The sequence below is a fragment of the Engystomops pustulosus genome, chromosome 6 (assembly GCF_040894005.1).
Source record: "Engystomops pustulosus chromosome 6, aEngPut4.maternal, whole genome shotgun sequence".
Taxonomy (NCBI): Eukaryota; Metazoa; Chordata; class Amphibia; order Anura; family Leptodactylidae; genus Engystomops; species Engystomops pustulosus.
In genome coordinates this window covers 138,541,013-138,549,705 of record NC_092416.1, presented here as the reverse complement: position 1 = coordinate 138,549,705, position 8,693 = coordinate 138,541,013, and positions in this window count along the sequence as shown.

Sequence of the window (8,693 nt, the reverse complement as noted above, 5' to 3'; positions counted from 1 at the left end):
GTTCGCGCCGTACTAGTACGACGTGGGCTCCCGCGATTACCGGCATCGGGAGTGGCGGGATGTCTGCGGTACTTCACACTCACATTCGTACGTCCTTAGGAGGTTAAAAAAACCTAATGAGCCTAAGATGCTCCAGGCTCCATTAAAAACTTTGGAGCCCGGAGCCCCTCTTGTTCATTTGCATAATTTTAATATTCTTTTATTGTAAAAACCAGGAAATAAGAAACTAATAGAAGAGAAAATGCTGTCAGGGGGGGCACACACCAGTATGTCCGTGTGCTCGGTTTACAATCTTTAATCCTGGTGGTCGATGTCCTTTAATTATGTGTCTTGATTATAAAACACATTACGATTGTGGTTTCCCACACAACATGTTGTTCATACTCGAATTTTAAACACAAAAAAACTGGATTTGCACATTTTTCTTCAAGTTCCTTCAATAAGAATTAAAGAGGAATATGATACAAAAACCTGTAAAGGAAATCAACCAGTGTAAAAAAAAGGGGGGAAAAAAAACACTAGATATACATAGCCCAGTGCCTCTTCATCTTGATCCCGGCCAGGGCCACCACTAGGAATTTTGGGGCCCCTGACTGGAAGATTTTTGGGCCCTTCCCCCACCACGGCGTCCATTCCCACATTGATATGTAACATTGTATACACTATTTTTTTCCTGACCGAAACTGCCATGACAAGCTAAACTCTTCTGACAGGATCCTAGTCTACTGCACGTGCCCGCTCAGTATATAGATAGCCTCTGCACGTGCCCACTCATTACTTAAATAGCCCCTACAGGTGTCCACTCAGTATACAGATACCCCCTGCATGTGCCCACTCAGTATATAGATAGCTCCTGCACGTGCCAACTCAGTATATAGACAGCCCCTGCACGTGCCCACTCAGTATATACACTCATCGGCCACTTTATTAGGTACACCTGTCCAACTGCTCGTTAACACTTAATTTCTAATCAGCCAATCACATGGCGGCAACCAAGTGCATTTAGGCATGTAGACATGGTCAAGACAATCTCCTGAAGTTCAAACCGAGCATCAGTATGGGGAAGAAAGGTAATTTGAGTGCCTTTGAACGTGGCATGGTTGTTGGTGCCAGAAGGGCTGGTCTGAGTATTTCAGAAACTGCTGATCTACTGGGATTTTCACGCACAACCATCTCTAGGGTTTACAGAGAATAGTTCGAAAAAGAAAAAACATCCAGTGAGCGGCAGTTCTGTGGGCGGAAATGCCTTGTTGATGGCAGAGGTCAGAGGAGAATGGGCAGACTGGTTCGAGCTGATAGAAAGGCAACAGTGACTCAAATCGCCACCCGTTACAACCAAGGTAGGCAGAAGAGCATCTCTGAACGCACAGTACGTTGCACTTTGAGGCAGATGGGCTACAGCAGCAGAAGACCACACCGGGTGCCACTCCTTTCAGCTAAGAACAGGAAACGGAGGCTACAATTTGCACAAGCTCATCGAAATTGGACAGTAGAAGATTGGAAAAACGTTGCCTGGTCTGATGACTCTTGATTTCTGCTGCGACATTCGGATTGTAGGGTCAGAATTTGGCGTCAACAACATGAAAGCATGGATCCATCCTGCCTTGTATCATAGGTTCAGGCTGGTGGTGTCATGGTGTGGGGAATATTTTCTTGGCACTCTTTGGGCCCCTTGGTACCAATTGAGCATTGTTACAACGCCACAGCCTACCTGAGTATTGTTGCTGACCATGTCCATCCCTTTATGACCACAATGTACCCAACATCTGATGGCTACTTTCAGCAGGATAATGCGTCATGTCATAAAGCTGGAATCATCTCAGACTGGTTTCTTGAACATGACAATGTACTCAAATGGCCTCCACAGTCACCAGATCTCAATCCAATAGAGCATCTTTGGGATGTGGTGGAACGGGAGATTCGCATCATGGATGTGCAGCCGACAAATCTGCGGCAACTGTGTGATGCCATCATGTCAATATGGACCAAAATCTCTGAGGAATGCTTCCAGCACCTTGTTGAATCTATGCCACGAAGAATTGAGGCAGTTCTGAAGGCAAAAGGGGGTCCAACCCGTTACTAGCATGGTGTACCTAATAAAGTGGCCGGTGAGTGTAGTTAGCCCTTGTACTTGCCCACTCAGTATATAGATAGCCCCTGCATGTGCCCACTCAGTATATAGATAGCCCCTCCACGTGCCCACTCAGTTTATAGATAGCCCCTCCACGTGCCCACTCAGTATATAGATACCCCCTGCACATGCCCACTCAGTATATAGATAGGCCCTGCATGTGCCCACTCAGTATATAGATGGCCCCTGCACGTGCCCACTCATTACTTAGATAGCCTCTACACGTGTCTACTCAGTATACAGATACCCCTTGCATGTGCCCACTCAGTATGTAAATAGCCCCTGTACGTGCCCACTAAGTATATAGATAGCCCTTGCACTTGCCCACTCAGTATATAGATAGCACCTGCACATGCCACTCAGTATCTAGAAATCCCCTGCACGTGCCCTCTCAGTATATAGATAGCCCCTGCACATGCTCACTAAGTATATAGATAGCCCCTGCATGTGCCCACCCAGTATATAGATAGCCCCTGCACTTGCCCACATGATATAACTAATGTTCCTACTGTCAACAAAGGAATGACAGAGTGAACTGTTACTTTATTCTTCATGACCAGCTGGATCTGTAGTTTGATTTATGGTTCTTTTTTACTAGTCTGTGTCCCTCCACAACAACATCCGTAAAAGATCAACAGGACGTTATTTTTAGCATTTCCTTTTGTGAATGTTACATGCCAAGAATTTCCTTAGAATTACTTTCATCTTGTGCCACACCCTCTGTCAGTTACCTGGCTCATCCTTCCAAATAAATATTGGGCACATTTATGAAAGGTGTCTTAATAATAATAATAATCTTTATTTATATAGCGCCATCATATTCCATAATGCTTTACAAATCATAGAGGACATATACAAATATAATATTACATTACAAAGAAAAAACAGTCATATGGAACAATAGGAGTGAGGGCCCTGCTCGAGGAGCTTACAGACTATGAGGATGAGGGGGGAGCTTGTATTCTTTATAAGGGAACAGAATAAAATAATTTAATAAATAAAAATGCTGCTGCTTGCACCAGCCATCAGCCGGCATCTTATATACAGAGTCCAAGGTTAATGGGGATGTAGAGAAGCCTGGAGCTTGGTATCTGCTGATACCCAGATAACAGATGGGAGGATGACACAGATTGGAATAGTATACCGAGAGTTGACATATCATGCAGTTAGCAGGTTAGCTGCAGCATCACTGTGGCAGATAACCTGCTATAATGTGCAGTTATTATTGTACTCATTCATTTAATATTTAGAAGACAAGGAGAGTGATGTTATACTGAAGGGCGATGATTTCATTGCAGAGTAGCTGTGTAAATGCGGAGGAAATTTGACTGCATAAGTGAGCTCCTTGACTTTATGGAGGGGATGGGTGCCGACATATGATGAAAACCATGCCCCCCCACTGTCGTGGCAGAAACATCAAGAAGCTTAGACCTCCATTGGGTGGCATTCAGCTGTGATTGTTCACAGGATTTAGCAAGTGCACAGGCACAGGGCAGGAACACAGGCCTCTGCAGAGCAGAGGCCATTGGACATAGCTCCCAACCTCCCTGGATTTGGCGGGACAGTTCTGGTTTTTCACCTCTGTCCCGCCATCACAGGCAGCTGGGAGATTGTCCCGGACATTCTCTCCAGATCATGCACTGGCTGGGGTTGTCGCGGCTCTGTGTCCCGGGATATTTGCATACTTTCAAAGCCAGAACTTGCAAAGCAGGGACCCCGTCATCAGGGAGAGATCACCATCTGTCCTTATATGGTCTCCACATCTCCCAGCACAAGGGGGAGATCTATCATTAGTAAGGATTTTGAGCAGTTGTTTATGTGGTAGACTGGCAGGTTTCCACCAGTCAGATTTATAGTCCGGTTTATGTGCAGTGTTAAATGCCTTCCTATGTAAGCTGTGTGTGCTCTATGCGAATAGACTGCACCAGTCGCATGTATGTTTAACATCTGCTCAATTTCTGCCTTTTTGCGACGTTTTTGCACAGGAAATTCTCAGATACCTCAAACATAAAAATGAGCAAAAACTTTAAAATTGAGCAAAAACTGCCCTCCTATTTGCATTCTTATGAAAATTCTCAGCTGATAAATGTGGTGTTGCACGGTGCTGCACACTCTGTGGTGTATTTTTTCCACCATTGCCTGACTTTAGAGTTGCGTTTTTTTCTCCCTAAAAAACACAAAAACTATGTTGCGACAATTATACGCCAAGAAGCTACATAGGACTAGTAATAAATCTCCCCCAAGGTCTCTATTTAATTCAATTAAATACATTTTTGCTCAGCCCGGGGTTTGAACCCGCAACCTCCACACTCCATCTGCCATAGAGACTATGTAAAAGCTTCACTGTTACACTGTGACACAGACTGAATATACAGTACAGGCAGTGCCCTACTTAAGAACACCTGACTTGCAGACGACCCCTAGTTACAAACGGACCTCTGAATGTTGCCAATTTACTTTGCTTAAGCCTTGAGCTACAATAAACAACTATAACAGTTATCAGAGGTGTCTGCAATTACGATTTATTGTAAATCCTGGTTCTTAAAATCCAATTGTCACAGAGACCAAAAACAATTTGGCTGGGGTTACAATTATAAAGTATACTGTTCCGACTTACATACAAATTCAACTTAAGAACAAACCTACAGAACCTATCTTGTATGTAACCCGGAGACTGCCTGTACTGGTATATATACTGGTAATCTCTTATTATTATTATTATTGAGATTATTATTAAGGAGATTATTTTTATTATTATGGAGATTAACCCCTTAACGCTCTGCGCCGTAGCTCTACGGCGCAGAGGTATAAGGGAAGTATGAAGAGGGCTCACGGGCTGAGTCCTCTTCATACAGAGGTGGGGGTTTTTGCATTTTGCACAAAACCCCCACCGCTAATAACCGCGGTCGGTGCTTGCACCGATCGCGGCTATTAACCCTCTAAACGCCGCCCGCAAAGTCGCGGGCGGCGTTTAAAAGACGGCGGCGCGCGGGCGCCGCCATCTTTTTTTCGATCGCCACGCCCCCGAACGTCATCGGGGGGCGGCGATCGGTTACCATGGTAGCCTCGGGTCTTCTCTTGACACGAGGCTACATGGTTTATGCAGGTTCGTTACAATGAGCCAGTGGCTCATTGTAATGTAAGACCTGCAAAAACGCCATATATTGCAATACTGTAGTATTGCAGTATATGGTAGGAGCGATCTGATCATCTAGGGTTATTGTACCCTAGATGGTCTAAAAAATAGTGAAAAAAAAAAGAAAAAAAAAAGTTTAAAAAATAAAAAAAATTAATAAAATATTAAAAGTTCAAATCACCCCCCTTTCCCCAGAACGGATATAAAACATAACAAACAGTAAAAATCACAGACATATTAGGTATCGCCGCGTCCCAAAATGCCCGATCTATCAAAATATAAAAACGGTTACGGCCGGCGGTGACCTCCGAGGCGGGAAATGGCGCCCAAATGTCCGAAATGCGACTTTTACACCTTTTTACATAACATAAAAAATGAAATAAAAAATGATCAAAATGTCGCACAGACCTCAAAATGGTAGCAATGAAAACGTCGCCTCATTTCGCAAAAAATGACCCCTCACACATTTCCGTGCGCCAAAGTATGAAAAAGTTATTAGCGTCAGAAGATGGCAAAAATTTTTTTTTCTTTTTTGTACACATTCGTTTAATTTTTGAAAATGTATTAAAACACAATAAAACCTATATAAATTTGGTATCACCGCGATCGCACCGAACCAAAGAATAAAGTAGGCGTGTTATTTGGAGCGAAGAGTGAAAGTCGTAAAAACTGAGCCCACAAGAACGTGACGCACGTGCGGTTTTTTTTCAATTTTTCCACATTTGGAATTTTTTTTCAGCTTCGCAGTACACGGCATGTTAAAATAAATAACATTACGGGAAAGTAAAATTTGTTACGCACAAAATAAGCCCTCACACAGGTCTGTACACGGAAAAATGAAAAAGTTATGGATTTTTGAAGTTGGAGAGCGAGAAATGAGCCGGAAAACCCTCCGTCCTTAAGGGGTTATAATATTTTAGACATATAACACAGTTAAATTGAATGAATAAAAATATATAAGACAAAAATAAGGGCTCTTTTAGAAGGGTGTTGGTGCCCTCACGATGTCTGTGATCAGTCCATATTGTATCCGTACACCATCCGTTTTTTTTCACAGATGGAAAAAAAGCTACTAATAATCATCTCCATAATAATACCAATACAGGCAGTCCCCGGGTTACATACAAGATAGGGTCTGTAGGTTTATCATTGTAATCCCAGCCAGAATTTTTTTGGTCTCTGTGACAATTGGATTTTAAAAATGTTGTCATAAGAATCAATATTAACACTAAAGCTTCATTACAGACATCAGTGATAACTGTTACAGCTGATCATTGTAGCCTAGGACTAAAGCACAATAAATTACCAATATCCAGAGGTCCGTTTGTAACTAGGGGTCGTATGTAAGTCGAGTGTTCTTAAGTAGGGGACCGCCTGTAATCATCTCCTTAATAATAATAATTATCATCTCAATAATAACAATAATATCGCTGAGAAGATTCCTCTCTATATACCACTGCCTGGAGCCTGTGTCACAGTGTAACAGTGAAGCTCTTAGTTACACATAATCCTCCCATAGACAACCGGGACTTTTGGGGAATATAATGGAAGGACTCCCTGTCTGCCGGCCGAACTGCACTGCTCACATAGTAATCATGATGCTTGCTGGTGCAAAATTGGGGCATAGCTAGGATTAGTGGTGTGGCTTAGGGAAACCCCTATGCGTGCCGCCATTTTGTCCCTCTTTCTCAACTGAAATGTTGGGAGGTATGAGGCCATGGGAGACAAATACAACATATTACATCCATTCCAAGTGCAACATCCCCCACCGGGGCCTAGCCTTTTCTTGGGGCCTGGAGTCAGCCGGGGCCCGCAGTACCTGAGTGGCTGGCGGTTGCGGCCTAGGCACGCTAGTGTCACGGTGCTTGGTATGGGGAACCGGAGGGCTGTCCTACAGCCTGGCAGGTCTCCAGCAGGTGGTGTTGGCAAGAAATGATGAGGGAGAGGCTGCTATAGCGGATCTCCCTGGGGCAACCCTTTGGTGTCTAGAGGATGAGTCTCTGTGTAGTGGACAGGGTGCCTGTGATGATAGTAGTTGTAGTAGCAGGGACCAGACGGAGGCAGAGGTTGAACAAAAACAACTTACAGTTCTTTATTGGAACCGACAGGAACTTCAGCAACGTGCCTTTAACAGAGTGATGGAGTACTGAGATGCTTTTGGAGGAAGCCACAGGAGGTAGATCGCCAGCCTGGATGCAGAGGGCAGGCTGGGAGGTAGATGTGTCCTAATAGGAAGCTTCAGCTCGTCCTGGAGTGCTTCAGGTATCACCCTTGAAGGTAGGATGATACCCCTTTCCTCACTATACTAGCTAATCTATTAGCTCCACTCTTCAGAGGCAGGGGCTAGGCTCTTCCTGCTCTTATCTGGTATGCTGGCTGAATAGATCTGGACTGGGGTACCCAGTCTGCTTCTCTTCTCATCTAAGCTAGGCTGAACTAATCTCTAGCTGGTGTCCTGCAGACCCTCAGGTCTGACCAGGACTCGTCTCTTCTCCCTCCTGGGAGAGACTGCTCTCTTCTCTCTCCTGAGAGAGACTTCTCTAGAACATTCCTGGCCAGGGGTTTTGTAACTCCTCTGGTCAGGCGGTGGCTGCTCCTCCAATCACATCTCAGCTTACAGAGGACAGGATGTAACACAGATCATTGGATAACAGATCTAGCATCATACAAAACACTTAACTCCTGCCCTGCCAGGCAGGAGCTACCACTGCAATGTCCCCTGTGTGATGTGATGACATGCTGTGGGACGTATTCGCAAGCACTCCTTCGCCATTGCATCGGCGAGGGTGTTGCACAAGCCTCTGCTGAGCGTACGCATTGGGGTCCCCAGTGATGTAACTATCCATATGAGAACAGTTACATCACTGGGGTAGCACCCTGAATATCAGCAGCAGCCAATCACTGGCTACTACCAATGCTCACTTCTCCCACTTTCAAGGTGGTGGACGATGAATCCCACTGTATTCACAAACGTCCTAGCCCTCTGTTGTATGGAAAGATCGGGAATACACCCAATGGAGCAAATTTACTTACTCGGTCCTGTCGCGATCCCCAATCCGACCGGTCAGACGAAAATGAAGTCTGGCGCAATTCACGTAGCTTCTGTGCCCGATTTCCTGCATGTGTCGCTTTCCCGCTGAAGTCCGCTGGAGTCAGACGGTCCGACCCATGATTTGTATCGCGTGAAAGCCAGCGCCAATGCACCAAAATCCGATCGTATGCGCCAAAAATGAGCCCCAATGTATCCTTAGCATGGAGGCAATAACAAGGTCTGATCCAAGCCTTACGCCATTTCTATAGATAAACACAGAACCAGTGTTGGCCTTGCCCACCACAGCACCAGAAGATTCTCTGGGGGGCCCAGGCTCAAGCCAAATACTCAATTTAGATGACAACACAAACTGGAAGCTGGTGGGGTCCATGTTC